This window comes from Taudactylus pleione, unplaced genomic scaffold (assembly GCF_031769625.1).
Source record: "Taudactylus pleione unplaced genomic scaffold, aTauple2 ptg000005l, whole genome shotgun sequence".
NCBI classification, from domain to species: Eukaryota; Metazoa; Chordata; class Amphibia; order Anura; family Myobatrachidae; genus Taudactylus; species Taudactylus pleione.
This window is the reverse complement of record NW_028284408.1, coordinates 10,960,354-10,978,196: the sequence shown is the minus strand read 5'-3', so window position 1 is coordinate 10,978,196 and position 17,843 is coordinate 10,960,354.

Here is a 17,843-nt window from a genome sequence, read left to right as displayed (position 1 = left end):
CTATATGTGTAGCATTAGTGAGCATAATAATTTATTGTCAGAATACATTTTGGAGTAATTTTATAAATTCCTATATTTAATCCATTAGCTATAAAACTATATATTCCAATGATACAGATTTTATAGGATTATAGTTTAATTTTTTCATGAGGCTAAATCTTGTGGCTTTTTGACAATAGCTTTTCTTATCTAAAATTACAATGCTGCCTCCTGTATTGGTTCTTTGTTGTATTATATTATCATTTAAATTCAGTTCTTTGAGCTTCGTAGCTGGAAAAATATCTTTGTTCAAACAACAATAGCATATTTGGTAAGTGTTTCTTTTTTTAACAAGTTGCTGTTTGAGGTAGATCTTATGTAGGTTTACAGTATAAATGTATGTATAACACATATAAATGTGTCAATCACGCTTAATATGTTAAGAAATTCAATGACTGAGATTTCATAATTTAGTCTCCCCTAAGTAATCTTTTGCTGCCCCTCACCCACATTTCATCATTTTTTTCTTGGGATTGGTCATAGTTCATTAAATGTATCATTGGTCCTTTTAATGTTGCTATAATAATGCATACACTCTATGAGGACAATTCAATTCAGAGCGATGTTGAATAGCCCCAGGAAGGAGTTCCCTGAGCTATTCAATCCAACTACAGGATTTTTTCTCACACCCTCATGAGATGCAAGCAGAAATCCAACTTAAGTGCCGTTCGCGATGCTGTTTTCTGGCTTAGCACTGTGCTAACAGCCTCCAGGCCGGCACTTTAGAGAATGCTGTTTAGCATGACTAAACACCCAACTTAAGGCACGGTAACCAGCATTTTCCAACTTAAGTGGGTCTAGTTAACAGCACGGTTAATTGAATAGCCCTGGGAACTCCTTCCCGGGGCTATTAACATTGCGCTGAATTGAATAGCCCCCTATGATTTTGCAAGTGCAAGATTTTGGAGTGAGGAAGGAAGATGGAGTGCATAGATATCAAAAATGGGGATCATTTGTAAAGGCAACAACAGGATGTTCATTCTGTTACTTTAGCACATTTTACTTTTTCATAACATATGTATGATAATACAACAAAAAACATTTTTCATCTTAGAAACTTTGGACTACTACACTATTTGTTGGATGCAGAGTTCCAAGTACAATCAAGACCTTTGGTAGATCTATAGCAGGGGTGCTCAACATGTGACCCTCCCATGTAGTTTTGTTTGTCTCCCCTTTATCTGCTTACTGTCGTTTTCAACAAATATAGACATTGCCAAGCATATAATGAAATCATGTCACACACCATCAATAACATAACACCACATCTTCTGTTTCTAGGTTGCCCCCCAGAGCTGCTGTATTGTGAAAGGAACATTACAATAATAATAAGGACAGCAGGGATTTTGGAGTGGATATGGGAATTCCATAATTGAGTTAAAATTATGGCTTTCATGCTAAGCTCTGCAAGTAGATTTACTGACACATGTTTAGAAGTTAAGAAAAGTCTTGTAACATGAATATTATTTTACATTCATCTTTTAATCATTACAATAGGGAATAAAGGGAAAAATATAAAAGTTTAGTGTGCTTTTAAGATCTAAAAAAAAACCTTAGAATAAAATGATAGCTCTGGCAAGTTCTGAACAACCACCGAGTATAATAGATAGTTTGATGAAAGCTCTGAAGTCTGGTATTTTTTGTACAATCCCAACTCGATTATGACTAACAATTTGCTACTGTAGAGAAAGAACATTAAACAGTACCATCTTGAAGAATAAGTGTATCATTTTATTTATAGAAATCTATCTAATTGCATAGCATTGCACAGTGAAATCATTTTTCATTTTATCTCTGATGTTGTTCCAATTGGTAACGATATTTTGTGAAAAATAAGTCACGACAGTATAGAATTTACTGATCTTTATTTGATGTACAGTACTTTTACTTCTAACCAGCTTGGTATGAGTACTACATGTCCATTACTGGCTTTAGTCATTTATTACTAGCTATAATAATTGAACATCACAAGGTTTCATTTGTCAACAAAATATATATCTATTTCAAACAATGGAAAATAAATATGTTTTGTAACTACAATTGAAACGATATTACACAAAGTGATTGTAGCCAATTATATTGTTTATAATATTTGTATTGACTCTTACCCTTGGATTATATATAGAAGCTGATTAAAAATCGCACACAATTCCAACGCATCTGTGGCCAAATTGTGTGTTTGAAAATAGATGCCCATCTCCTGTACTTTACATCAGCATGTGAAAGTGCCCATCATCATTATCAGCCCACATCACCAGCCATATCCTTGGTGCAAGAGATCTGTTTGAAATAAGCCAGATCCCTTTGTACACTCACTTCTAAACAGCCCTGGATCCATGCCATCGACACTCCCGCGGACCAGCCATTCTATGTGCGAAGTTCTGTTGCTGCCCAGTTATACCCATTCAGCCGCAAGGGGAGATACAACTGGTATGCATAAGACTCTGAATAGACTGTAGATGCTCAAAGTTGCATATACAGGCTCTGGTGCATAGTTGCTAAAAGTCTCAGGACCTCATTCAGAGTCGGTCGTTTCGGCCGCATGGTCGTACGCAGCCGATGTTCGCTGAACTGCGCATGCGTAAAGTTCGCAATGCGCGTGCGCAAACTAGCTGTTACGATCAGAAATTTCTCTCTCCTTGAACACAGACAGGTCATTAGTTGAGTGACAGAATGAACCGTTTGTGGGTGGTAACAGGGGAAGGTGCTTGAAAACGGGGGAGTGGAGATCCGAACGCAGGTGTGCCTAATTATGCGAACGGCGTTTAATGGGAGTGCATAATTAACAAAGTAGTGTCCTGGCACATGTGACATGGGAGGTTTGTACAATGACTTGATCGTAGTGCTTAAGAGAGGGTATGGTCAACCTTAAGCTCTACGACCAGCTCCGATGGTTCCCGATGGTCGCGATTAATCCTTATATCCCAGGAGATGACGTGGGTTGTGATCGAGAAGGGGGCGTGATTTAGTCTTACGAACGCTTCTTACCCTCGGTCGTTCAGCTAACGACCTCATCTTAGGACCGCAACTTGTGATCGCTTCATTTGCATATCCGGCCCCTTTCCCCTACGACCGTGCGGCCGCAACGACCGACTCTGAATGAGGTCCTCAATGTCCATCCACATAGTGGACTTGTGTGAAACTCTGAATCAAGCCCACAGTGTGTTGGCCTTTTTTATTATAATTTTATTATAGATAGGTTTTCCTAAGATATGTAGTAGACAATAATATTTTATTATTAAGTGTCCATTTTATAATTCTTACCCTCTACTTATATAGAACCATATGCACATTGTTTTACATTATGGGCTGAATTCAATTAGCCTTGTTATCTTACCGCACAAGGAAAAGGGTTGTAGCCTCTGTCTTTAATGCCCAGAGCTATTCAATCACAAGCCCTTTTCCTTGTGCAATTAATCTGTGGCTAACTCGCGTTCTGGGATAAGTACCTGGAGCTATGGGTTAAGGCATTCGCGGCAGCCACGAGAGCGGCAGCAACGACAGAGGCAGAAAGCCCTACTTAATACAGATTTCTGTTTGAGCCTCAGGAGGAGGTGAACAGAAATCCAGATTAAGTGCAGCCTGTGTGTTTATCACGGGCTGTCACAGGCTGCAATTGAATAACCCTGGGCACAGCAGTGTGGCTAATTCATTCTTCAAGGATAATTGCATTTGGCCCTTAGTATTGAAATTTAATAACATAAACACACACAAGGATCAAATTCTGTATGGGTCCAATAAACCTACTCATATGTTTATGGCTCATGGAAGATATCTGGGTGCCTGGAGAAAAGCATATGGAGAGAACATACAGACTCCATGTAGACAGTGCTCTGGTCAGAGTTGAGCCCATGGCTCCAATCCTGTGGGACAGCAATTCTAACCACTGTACCATTTTTTCATTGTCCTTGATAGTAAGATACTTCAGTTTGCTATTACAATTTGCTTCAATTGGCAACTTGTTTCAATATAATTTATAGATGTTGCAAAGTCATCTGTCCAACAAAGGACATGTATGAATATTGGTGTATAAATAAATGTTCATAGATGATCATAAGCCAATGGCAACAAATCAGAGGTTTGATTTGATTTTCTAAACAAATGAGGAGTAAGCAAGTAGTGTATCGTACATAGGGATATCCACATATGTTGAAATGGCATATTTTATGCTTAAATATGATCTTTGTGCTCTACTCTAAATGACTCCCTATATCAGAGGTTGCCAAACGCGGTCATCAAGGCTCCCCAACAGTTCAGGTTTTAGAGATATCCATGGTTGTAGCAAAGGAGACTTATTAGCTCAACCATGGATATCTCTAAAACCTGAACTGTTGGGGTGCCTTGAGGACCGCGTTTGGCAACCTCTGCCCTATATACAATAACCAAATTACCGTACATGTGTGAATACAATTACCTTTTGGGAAGATTTAAAAATCTCACAAAAAGAATCTTTTGGAATTATTGCCAACGCTATTTTAAGTGTTTTTTTTTATTTAATTGAATTACAGGAAGCTCAGATCAGAGTTCATGTCCTCCTCACCTACTTTGCCCTATAATCACATATCCTGCCAATAAATACTCACATAGATTTTACAAACACTTGCTAAGTTCTAAATTGTGACCAAACATAAAAATGGAGCAAGCAATCTATTATATACTGTAAAAATAAAACTATAAAAGTACAGAATGCAAGAAATATTGGATAATTTCTACAGTAAAGCCTCCCCATTTTGGCTTAGTGCCCACAGTGAATGTCATTCTAGTGAAAAAGACATATTAATCAATTCAAGTTTAGATATTTAGTATTAAATCAATTTTCCTGACACTTTTAATAGTTATGTATACAGTATATGTACTTTATTTAATAAGTCAACTGATACGTCAATTTTTGTAATGCTAAAGATTAAAAACTGTTCTATTTTGTAGTTAATGTAAGTGAGAAATATATATATGTGTACATCATGGAGGATGCCAAGAGGGGGGGGGAGCAGGTACAGATTACCCAGGCCCGGGCTTCCTGAGGGGCCCGGGTCCGGCCTCCCCCTTTCCCAGCAGCCCAGCACACAGCGTGTGCTGAGCTGCAGTGGAGACTGCTCATGGCTACTGAGCAGCAGCCACAGCAGTCTCCTATACCTGTGGGGGGGAGCGATCACACTGATCGCGCCCCCCCTGGCTTTGCGCTGGGCAGAGGGGGCTAAGAGCGCCCCCCTCCCCAGCGCACAGCGCCGTTATGTGGCGCTACAAAACTTTTTTTTCCTGGGAAGGGGGCGTGGCCATGCCTCCCGCAGTTAGGCCACGCCCCCTATTACCCGGGCCCGTCGTGGCTCTCGGCGGGCCTGCCTATGATCCATCCAACTATACTGTACATGTGCTCATTAGGATACACTCAGCATGTCTGATGTGTACATTCATTTGCAGAGCCGTAACTAGACTTTTTGGTGCCCTGTGCCAAAAAAACTTTGGCGCCCCCCTCATTATTCAAGTGACATAATGAATGCACCCAAAAAAGGGGAATGGCCTCATGGGGAAGGGCAAGGGAAGAGATAGGGGAGGCCAGGAGATGCTGGGGATGAAATAAGAGGAAGCTACAAGTGAGAATGATAATAAACAGAAATTTGACAGGCCCAAATAGCGCCACCTGACCTGTGGTGCCCTGAGCGATGGCAGCGGACGCACTACCCTAGCTACGGCCCTGTTCATTGGTTTCATATAAAGCCAATAAATGATTTATCTTTTATGTTTTTGCACTGCATATACAAGAGAGCTGGGTGTACACTGGTGTGGTGATGTAGCACTATATACAGTTTAGTTGCAATGCTGTTGAAGGGACATAATTGGTTGGCAAAGAGGCATTCTCATGTAAGCTAAATTTAGGAGGTGACAATGGAATTGCAGGCTATGAAGAACTGTGTGTACAGAATGGTCGATAAACCTGTTTTCTGACAGATCTTATTACAAGGAATAGTGCTGGTGTATGTGCGCAGTCAACACTAACAATGATGACAATGACACAATGCCTAGGTATAGTGGTGCTCCAGCTGCAGGGATGTGCAAAATTCAACATATGCATTTTTTCCATGCACACAGGGCCTGATTTATTACAGAACACAACTGCAACAGAGTATGCAGATTGGGCGATGGCGCGTACTGCCCATGCCTATGCGCGTGCATGAGTTGGCATGAGTTGGCATTGTGATTGCACTGCGATCACCAGCGCAGATACAAAGCCAGATACAAGACAAGGTACAGGACGTCAGCATTTGGGGGTATTGACGGGCAGGAGAAATGCAGGCGTGCATAAATTAGCCACTGCAATGGCATATGCAGCTTAAGTACTTCCTGCGTGCGACGGGGTTAGATAATTCTGATAATTCTGAGTCAGACCTGTTGTAATTGTGCCTGAGGGCATGAGGGGCAGCTGCATGTAATTGTGCATGAGGGGCATCAGGTCTGCAAGCATAATTGCAGCTGTGATCGCAAAAGCAATTGGTAGTGAATCAGGGGTATCATTCAGCTTGGATCGCAAGTCTGTAGATGCACGCACGCACCCGGTTGATGCTTGTGTTCTGCCCATGCATATGCACCACAGTGTGCTTGCGCAAACCGGTTGCTGCGATCACGAAAGTGAACGCAGCGGATATGCAGAGCCATAGCACAGTTATTGACAGGAAGCACTGTTTGGGGGTGGAGAGGAGGGGGTGGTCGAAGGACCGCAGGTGTGCCTTTGCATTTGAATTCTGCTACAGGGGCATGCATAGATAAGCCCATGCGATGGCATACGCAGCCAGAGGGCTAGATGGCGACAAGAAGTTTTGCAAATTGTGAGTCAGGGTCAGCTCAACCACAACTGTGCGTATGGGTCCAATGTCCAATGTTACTCGATGTTTTTGCTGACTTGCGGATGTATGTAATGGGCAGTGGGCAGCTTTATACAGCGGTGGGCGTCTTGGTATAGTGCTGCAATCGCACTGCGATCACTTTCATTTGCATAATTTTACAGTGAGCAGGTGCGTGCGATTGCAGACTTGCGGTCCGTGCTGAATGATGCCCCAGGCCCACAATGTGCAGGAATTAAGGCCAACTTGAGTTCAATTCTGCATCTGCCCCATAGGGTGCAGCATGACACTATTAAGTTATCACTTGTGTCAAATATGTGCATTAGCATTTCAATGCTAGAACAATGCAGAAGAATGGGTGCAATAAAATAACAAGATAACAATCTAACTGATATTGTATTTTTTCACCCACAAAATACAAAGGGCTATCAGTTTTTAATTGAACCGAAAACCAGTTAAATTAGCAATAATTTACAAAAACAGCTTTGTACCGGAGTCCAGGCAACAAAATAAAAGTGTATTGTTTTCAGTCATAGAGCCAACCCACTCATAGGGCCTGATTCACTACGGCACACAATATTGCATACACATGCAGTTCAACGGTGATAGTATGCTAATCCATTGCGATCACAATGCAATCTCAGTACAACATAAGGACGCCCACTTTACACATCTGTAATGTTTAGTAGGACTGCAAAAACATCGGTACAGTGGAGTACCATCGCAGCCTCACGCATACTTGCACAAGCCCTGACCTCACTCAGAAATTGCTAACAACCACGCACGCTATCAGGCCTCAGGCTGCGTAGGGCATCGCAGTGGATAACTTATGCACACCCATGCAACGGCGTTGAAACACACTGGCACGCCTGTGTTCGCCCCACCACTGTTACCTGTTACCACCCCTGTCACCACCCACAAAGGACACTTCCTGTTAATCACTCTGGAATGGGTTTGCGTACTCATTGTGATCGCAGTTCCGATCGCAATGGCTAGTTTGTGCACACACCCTTTGATGCAGACGCATGTGCAGAACGCAACAATCAGTCGATTGCTTGAGTATTAGCAACTGCGTTCCATTCTGGATCAGGCCCATAGTTCCTACTAGACATTTCCTCAGATTCTGTTGCCTGAAACATTTCACAGTGTGGCTCTGAATGCTTCTAGATTAAACAGAATAAGTAAAAACAAGCTACATTTTAGTGCAAAAAAGTTTTCCTGCTCCCCACTTACTTATTAAAAACTAGCTGGGATACCCAGCATTGCCCGGGTTGAAGACTGGATCCTAAAGTACACATGCAGCCTTTATTTGCTTACATTGTCTTTGGTTATAACCCCATTTCACTGACACTGAAAATGTTCCCACTTAACATGCATGGAAACAGTGGAGTAACTACCGTGGATGCAAAGGGTGCAGCTGCTATTGTGCCTGAACTGCCTCTTTGGCCCTTCACTCCCCCTGTACCCTGTCATACACACAAGGTGGTCCGGTACAGTCAGGGCTGCCAAAGGGTGCCAGCCTGTCAGCTGATTACAGCTGGCGCACCAGCAGGCAAACATGGAGAGACAGCAATGCTAGTCGTGAGGCAATCAGAGCTCGCAGACCTGGAGCCAATCAGCAGTGGTGGCTCCTGATTGGCTGCCAGTCAGAGCTCCGATTGGCTCATGACCTGCACCAGGTTCAAATTGCACCAGCGCTGTCTGTCCATGTATGCCGCTGTCTGCTGGTGCACTAACTGTAATTAGCTGGTGGCCCAGCCCCAAATCCACACCTGCTGGCTGCTGATGGCACACATGGGGAGGTGAGAGGCTGCTGGAAGGACATGGGGAGGTGATTTGCTGGGGCGGTTTAAAGTGTGAGGGGCATTACTGTATAGCATAATGTTATAAGGTGCATTACTGTGAGGCATATTGTGGAAGGAACTAGAGATGAGCGGTTCGGATTCTGTGGAATCCGAACCGCTCCGAACATTGGGGATCCGAGTCCACCCGAACCCTGTTCGGGTGTTCACCGCCTGACTCGGATCCCCGTTCGGGGCCGAACGGCGGCCGCCTGATGTCGGATTCTCACTAGAGAATCCGACATCAGGTCTCCTCGCGTGTAGGGCAGAGCGCAGTGATAGCGCTCTGCCCTACACAGACACACAGCCGCCAGCGGCAGCTGTGTGTTTGTTACAGCAGCCAATGAGAGTCACACAGACTCTCATTGGCTGCTGCACGGAGGGAGCCGGCTGGAGCTCACACATGAGCTCCGTCTTCCGGCTCCCTCCTCAGCGTGTGACAGAGCGGACGGCGCGGGAGCGGGGAATCAGGTAAGTTTTATTTTTTTAATTTTTTTACTTGTCAAAGGTCCGGGGGCGCTACTGGGGGGGGGTCTGCTACTGGGGGGGGCTATACTACTTGGGGGGCCATACTACAGAGGGGCCTGCTACTGGGGGGGGGCTATACTACTGGGGGGGGTCTGCACTACTGGGGGGGGGTCTGCTACTGGGGGGGGCAATACTACTGGGGGGGCCATACTACAGAGGGGCCTGCTACTGGGGGGGCTATACTATTGGGGGGGGGTCTGCTACTGGGGGGGCCATACTACTGGGGGGGATCTGCACTATTGGGGGGCCATACTACAGAGGGGCCTGCTACTGGGGGGGGGCTATACTACTGGGGGGGTCTGCACTACTGGGGGGGGTCTGCTACTGGGCGGGGCTATACTACTGGGGGGGCCATACTACAGAGGGGCCTGCTACTGGGGGGGGGCTATACTACTGGGGGGGGTCTGCTACTGGGGGGGCCATACTACTGAGGGGCCTGCTACTGGGGGGGCCATACTACTGGGGGGGCTTACTACTATTGGGGGGGGCTGCTACTGGGGCAGCCTACTACAGGGGGGGCCATACTACAGGGGGGGCCCATACTACAGGGGGGGCTACTACTGGGGCAGCCTACTACTGGGGGGGCCTGCTACTGGGGCAGCCTACTACTGGGGGAGCCATACTACTGGGGGGGCATACTACTGGGTGGCATGCTAATGGGGGGCATACTACTGGGGGGGCCTGCTAATGGGGGGCATACTACTGGGGGGGGCCTGCTAATGGGGGGCATACTACTGGGGGGCATTCTACTGGGGGCACTGCATAGTGGACCCTACTACTAAGGGGACTGCATAGGGGGCACCACTGCTGGGGGACATTGTGTAAGGGACACCGCTACTGTGGGCATTGTGTAAAAGGGTCACTACTGTGGGCATTGTGTAAAAGGGGCACTACTGTGTGTCGTAACATAAATAAGAGACACTACTTTATGGTGTAATGTGAATCAGGCCCTATGTGCGGTGTAATGCTAATAAGATTGTGCACTGTGACTCCTAGGGCCGTAGCCCACTTTGTAAACAAGTTCTATGACTCTGCTGGCCGTACCCCACTGGGTGGGTGCCCTACTTTTAATTTCTGCCACTGCTGTGTGGCAATGTGTCATAGATGTGCTTTATACTGTGGTGTCTGTGTCGTTGTGCCGCTGCTTTGTCGCTTAGTAACCAGTCAGCTCACTGCAACCTTTGGCCAATAATGTTGAAAACAATATTATAAGCTGTGATATGGTCTAAATTGACTGGAAATTAATGTTATTGAGGTTAATAATACTCTAGGAAGAAAAAAAAGACCAATTTATGTGATTTTAGCTTTTTTTGTCAATTTTTGTAAAAAAATCCAAATCCAAATCCAAATCCAAAGCCAGTCACCTCAGTTTGGCAAATCCAAATCCAAATCCAAAGCCGGACGACGAATTAGAACCAAATCCAAATCCAAATCCGGCAAAAATGGTCCGGCGCACATCCCTAGAAGGAACACTACTATTGTGTGCAATAATGTGTTTTATGGAGCACTACTACTATGTGGCATAATCTGTAAAGGCCATTACTGTGTGGTATAATGTATAAGGGGCACTACTACAGCATGGCATAATGTGTATAAAAGGTACTACTGTGTGGCATAACCTAAATGGGCTCTGTGTGGCATAACATGAATGGGCTCTGTGTGGGAGCAAATGTACTGTATGTGATTCATTTACCTATGGGAGATGTCCCTTTTAAGATCTTGCTACGTGGCCCCCAAAGTACTAGTTACACCCTTGCATGCAAACACAGAGGGCTGACTACTATATATGGTCACTTTAAAAAGGACTAATTCAGGATTTAATATTCTAGGAACAAGCCAGTTGCACTGAAATGCGCATCAGATGCTTTAGGGGATCTGATGGTGTGCAACCAGGGCTCCCTCTGATGCTACTGAACAGGCCTGTATGACTGCCTTACATACACAGTACAGTTACTTACCTTATTCTCTCTACAATTTTACTGCACTCTCAATGGAAATAGGGCATTTCTTCCAATAGGTAAACAAGCACCCTGGATAACAGCAGATGCCAGCTGTCCCTATGATATTCATTTTACTTGGGTGGAGGGAGTACTCTCATCCCTCATTGACAGTCTTAATGACACACAAGGGTCAGTAGATACTGTACTTACCACCTATTGGCACAATTTTTTCCTCACTTTTATCTGATCTAATATTTATATCTGCAGTACACATGTTGATACAATGTTATTTATGCCTACTACTAAACTGATACACAGTCGTGCCCTTATATTAAGGCTGAATCGAAAAAAAAGGATTCCTCCACAGAGAATTCCAGAGGGATGGTGGGCATGGTGTTTAAGGGGCTACACCTCAAAAGCTATTGGAGGTGTCAAGCTGAAAATTGGCATGGGCGGGTAGAACTGTTGCTCGGTGCTGCATGCCAAATTTCAGGGCAAAATATGAGGATTTGGGAGTAATCTAAATTTCCAGCTGGCAGTTTTTCTGACACTCTCAGTTACGACCACTTTTCTGCTGTTCTCTATGGGGGATTTTTGGTTAGGCATTACTCGGGGTAGGGGGCGAATTTAGACTTGGGGTTTGTTTACAGTATTACAGTATTAATCTAATTTCTTCTTCTACCTCATGTTTGGTTAGCAAAAACGGATTACAAAATGTATCTACACTGGTATCTAATTGTACAGTGTCTTAATAAAATGTTTCCATTATCCTCTCAGTTTTGCTGGAAAGATTGTGGCTAGAAAGGCATTCTGTCCAATATCTTCTGGTATTGTCCTAAAATAACTGTTACAGGACAAGATATACAGTACATTCCCTCATATTCCTTATGTATCAGATCCTTGGAACTGTTTATAGACTACTTTTCTGAAAGACTATTTTGCTAATGTTGGCTTGCAAGGTGTATATGACCCTTGGAACTGTTTAAGATACATGTTTTAGACTTTTGAACAATATTATGTTATGCTGTTTGTCTATCATATGTTATCTGTCTAATGCCATTGTACTTGAAAAGATCATCACCTATTAATATCTGTATCACCAGTTACAACATTACTGTGCTTTTACTACATCTGTTCTGTCTACGCTGTTTCCTTTCACTTTAATTTGAGTACCAGGTCTAGCCACTAAGGTCCTCCACTGAATATAAATAGTAACATAACTGCCAACAGTATGATTGACTGGATCATATAGCCTACCTAGTTCTGTACTCTGTACTCTTGCAATCTGGATGGACCATTATGCAACATGTAGCACTTACAATGTCTCATAATTCTATAGTTTGTATATCTCTGATAATAATAATAATAATAATAATAATAATAATAATAATAATAATAATAAATTGATTATAAAGCTGTAAGTCATGTATGGAGAATAAAGAATGTGGACCAGATGATGTTATTGTTTAGTACCTTATTGGAAGATGTAATCCTAAATCCTTTTTGGTAGTTTTTGTCCAAAGTCACTTAATAAAAGCAGGAACTACTCATAGAGTATCAATGTTGGACAAAATGTCACCAGAAAATGGCTGCCAGTAGCTGGGCATCCTTTACATAGGGCGGTAACCTGCATTGTGACATCACAATGCATTCAGGCAACAGCTGGAGATGGCTGTATCTTAGATCAGCTCTGGGTCCTACCTGCCACATTTATATAAAGTTATTAGTATTGAGAAATGGAGAAATTATTGGTTTTGATCTTTTTTTTCTTCTTTTGAATATGCAGTCATTTGTAGGTATTACTCATTCACTGTAATATTTTTTGGTTTAGTTTATTTCTTATAGCTATATATATATTTATCTACTTTAAAGAAACCCCCCTCCGTTTCTTTCTAACTTTCAAACCCCAGCTCAGGTAAATACATAACATTGTATATGGGGGAGATATCTGTGTTTCTATGTTTGGAGGCTTTGCATCTTTTATATTTGCCTTTTAAAGTAATTATAAAATTGGGAAAATTATTTGCAGTTTCTTAAGAACTAGACATCATCCATCTATTGTACTGCAGGTTGCAAATCTACAATTGTATATACCTCTACATCAGTGATTCTCAACCTCAGTCCTCAAGGCACACTAACGGTCCTGGTTTTAGTGATATCCATGATTGTGCACAGATGCTTAAATCAAAGTAACTGAGGTACAAATTAAGTCACTTGTGCTCAAGTATGGCTATCCCTAAAGCCTGGACTGTTAGTATGCCTTGAGTACTGTGGTTGGGAACCCCTGCTCTACATGTTGTCAGTTACCTCTACAGCACACACAATTTTCTCCAAAATGCTAATATATATATCTAAAATTTATATCTAAAATTGCCACCATGCACTTTTTGTTCTCCCCTTACTCCATTATGCTTTATATTTTTGTTTTATTTTGGCTTGGTCCTATCTGCCTACCATCCCTATATAGTTTTTATTATTTGGGCCTAGTACTCTCCAAATCTCCCTCATTCCCATAATATGTTTATATATTTGTACCTACACCTCTTTGCTCTTCTTTCCTTTATATTTATTTAATTTGGGCCTGGTTTTCTTTGCCCCTCCCCCAACATTTTATATATATTTTCTTTACTTTGATTCAATATTAACAACAGAGAGCAAATGTGTTCAACTCATGTTATCAGTTTTTCTCCCAATTCATCCCTGTGAGTGGCAGCTTGGAAGTGCGTGTAAGGTGACAAAATCCTTTTAGCAGATTGTTTCAGGAAAAATATATCTGAGATCTGATACAAAATTGGACAGGTGTGTAGGCATATACAGTATTAGGTGTTGAATCTGTGACCAGGTCTACAGTAGAACTGTGTTCTAGAGTTGGATCCCCAGAGGATTGGACATGTGTATACCCATCTTAGTTATATAGCATCACATTAGATGAATAATTTGCTTTATCCATCGTTTCTAAACTAAAAACTGCAGATAAGATGGAGGGAGGTGTCTGAAAAGGTAAGGATGAAAGGCCAACATTTGTTATACTGTGTAGTCCTTACCTTAAGATGTTATTCATATTCAATTTCTAAAGATGATGTTGTTGTTTAGTACCTTATTGGAAGATGTAATCCAAAGTCCTACCTTTTTGGTAGTTGTTATCCAAAGTTGCTTAATATAAGTAAGAGCTACTCAGAGATTATCAATGTAGGATAAAATGTCAGCACAAAATGGTAGCTGGGCATCCTTTACATAGGTCTGTGATGTGCATTGTGACATCACAAAGCATATAGGCAGCAGCTGGAGATAACTGGAGCTTAGATCAGCTCTGGGCCCTCCCACATTTATATAAGATGATTAGTATTAAGAAATGGAGAAATTATTGATCTTTTTCTACACACACACTCACACACATGCACGCACACCTACACACACACTCACACACACACACACACACACACACACACACACGCACATGCACATGTACACACACTCACACACACTGGAGGGGGTGTCTAAAAGCGTAAGGATGACAGGCCAAAAATTGTTATATAGTCCTTATCATAAGATGTTATTCAGATTTGATTTTTGAAGATGATGATGTTGTTTAGGACTTTATTTGAAGATGTAATCCAAAGTCCTTTTTGGTAGTTAGTATCCAAAGTCACTTACATATGTACATTAAATAGTATATACATGTACCATTGTGCATGTTGACGATGAATGCCAGTATTGCCAGTAAAGTCTGCTCTATTCATAAACCAACCATCTTCTGTGTCTGTAAAATACGTCAAAATGTTTAACCCCTGATTTGTTTTTTTTAAACTCAATTGATCCTGATTTTCTTTTCATTAATGAATACTGACAACAAAGAAACATTAGCAAAGACAACATGGCTACTTATCCAATTCAATATGTCAATTTCCTTTAGATCTTGCTTTAAATTTAAACTGCAAACCGATTAGCTGAGGACATGCAGAAAGTATAGCTGTATTTATAGACCTACTTTTCCCAAGGTCCTTTAAATATAGACATTTCTGCATTTCGTCATGTGCCAAAGATCATGGCATATATTGACTAGTTCTATTTTGCTGAGCACCTGTCAGTATTGATTCTCAGTTGTTATTCACATGAGCAATTTTCAATTTCTTTGATGATTTCCTACATATACAGTATGCCATTTTTGCTGAAAAAGAAAAAATGTCCTTGACGTTTAAATAACTGATTCAAAACACCCAGGTACCCAAACACCCAAACGCAGTTTGTTAAATATGTTGAGTCTACTACTGAAAGTTGTTACACTTACTTGAAAGACAAAATCTGATTTATGGTGAGGTCAGTAGTAGGACGTATTCTGTTTCTGTATTGCCTTTGAAAATATAGAGAAAATATAGGTACTCTACAGAATGCCTGAGTGCAGGAGTTGTGCACTGGATCCTGTATATTGTTTTCTTAATTTATTATTTTGTACACAATAAAAAGCATTTTACTTTCCCTCAGCTCTCCTGCCATTAAGCAGTACTAGTCCACTCCTTTTGAGATAAAACACTTTTTTATTCATTCAGTCGTATACAGTATTAAAAGGTATACATAACACTCAAAGCACAGAAAAAAATACATACATTGTGGATACTAATAATCAGCGGTGGATATTACCTAGGGGCTGCATGGCTGCAGCCCTCCCAATAAAAACCGCGACCTCAGTGTAGTCAGTCAGTCTGTGACTGCACTGGCTACACTGTGACTGGCAGTGGCTTCCCATTGGAAGCACTACCTGCCAGTCACATACACAACAAGCAGTCTCAGGGGGAGGAGACACCTCCCCCCTGGGACTGCTAGTCCGGGCTGCTATTAGTAGAGAGCGGCTTCCAGTAGGAAACTGGTACTCTGTCTTTCAGCCAGCCCTACCCAGCTCATAGGTGCTGCAGACGATGCAGCCCTTTGGAAGCCAGTGAAAATGCGCATGTGTGGCTCCCTGCCGCTAGTGCGCATGCACCGGCCTGGCGCCTGTATTACATCGATTTTGCAGATGTCGGAAGTTCGGAACCCAGCCAGTAGGTGCTAGTGGTGAGTTTTCTTCAGTTCCCTCTTCTTCTCGGTGGATGCAGCCCCCTCCTCTAAGAGGGTAGGAGCAGCCGCTGCTAATAATATTGTATATATTTCAACTAGGGGTGAGCGGGTTCGGATTTCTGAAATCCGAACCCCCCCGAGCCCCCCCGATCCGAGGCCGATCCGAGTCAGGCTCGACTTTTCCCACCTGACTCGGTTCTGAAATCGAGGCAAAACGTCATCATCCCGCCTTCCGGGTCTCGCTGGTTTTGGATCCTATATAAGGTACCCGCGTCGGCGCCATTTTCTCACTCGGCTGTGGACAGTGAAGAGGGAGGGTGGGAGTTAGGGCTGGCTGGGCAGTGTAGTGTAGTGTAATGTAGTGCAGAGTAGTGTTGAGCTGTGCTGTGCTGCGCTGTGCTGCTGTTGTCCATAGGGGCTGTGTCCACTACTTCAAAGTCCATAGGGGCTGGCTGTGTTGTGCTGTGCTGCTGTTGTTAATAGGGGCTGTGTCCACTACTTCAAAGTCCATAGGGGCTGGCTGGACTGTGTTGTGCAGTCAGTTGTCCATAGGGGCTGTGTCCACTCCAAAGTCCTGTGCAGTGTCCCTGTCCTAAAGGGGTGCTGTAGTGTTGTCCAGGGGGTGCTCTGTCCATCAGGGGTGCTCCCCCAAAGTGCTAAAAAAAAATTATTTTTCCTATGTTTGTGAATTGTGTGCGCAGTAGCCGCACGTGCATCAACAAAGTAGTGCCAAGCGTGCGCCTGTGTCATAAGTAAAGGGCCGGCTGGCTTGACCGTTAAAGGGTGCTGTAACCCCCAAAGTACACTCCAAACCAAATAAAAAAATATTTTCTGTGTTTGTGAATTGTGTGCGCAGTAGCCGCACGTGCATCAACAAAGTAGTGCCAAGCGTGCGCCTGTGTCATAAGTAAAAGGCCGGCTGGCTTGACCGTTAAAGGGTGCTGTAACCCCCAAAGTACACTCCAAACCAAATAAAAAAATATTTTCTGTGTTTGTGAATTGTGTGCGCAGTAGCCGCACGTGCATCAACAAAGGAGCAGCGCCAAGCGTGCGCCTGTGTCCCATAAGTAAAGAGCCGGCTGGCTCATTTCTTAAAGGGTGGTGTAACCCACAAAGTGCACTACTCTCCAGCAAAAATAAAAAAATATTTTCTGTGTTTGTGTGCGCCTTAGCCGCATGTATATATCAATATAACATAAATGGAGGACCAAACTTTCTCCGATAAAAATAAAATAGGGAAAGATCAAGAACCACTTCCTGCTAGTGCTGTTGCTGCTGGGAGTTGTTCATCATCCCAGAGAGGAAGTTGGAACACCACTACTTTTACTAAACAATTGACCCTCCAACAGTCCCTAGCGAGGAGGATGAAGTACGACAGCAGTCATCCTGAAGCAAAATGTATAACTGAGGCCTTGACTGCTATGTTGGTGTTAGACGTGCATCCGGTATCCGCCATTAGTGCAGTGGGATTTAGACAATTGATGGAGGTAGTGTGTCCCCAGTTCCAAATCCCGTCTAGATTCCACCTGCATCCTCAAACCAGCAGCGACAAGTGTGCGTCTGTCTGTTAAAGGGTGGTGTAAATCTCAAAGTGCGCTTCTCAAACA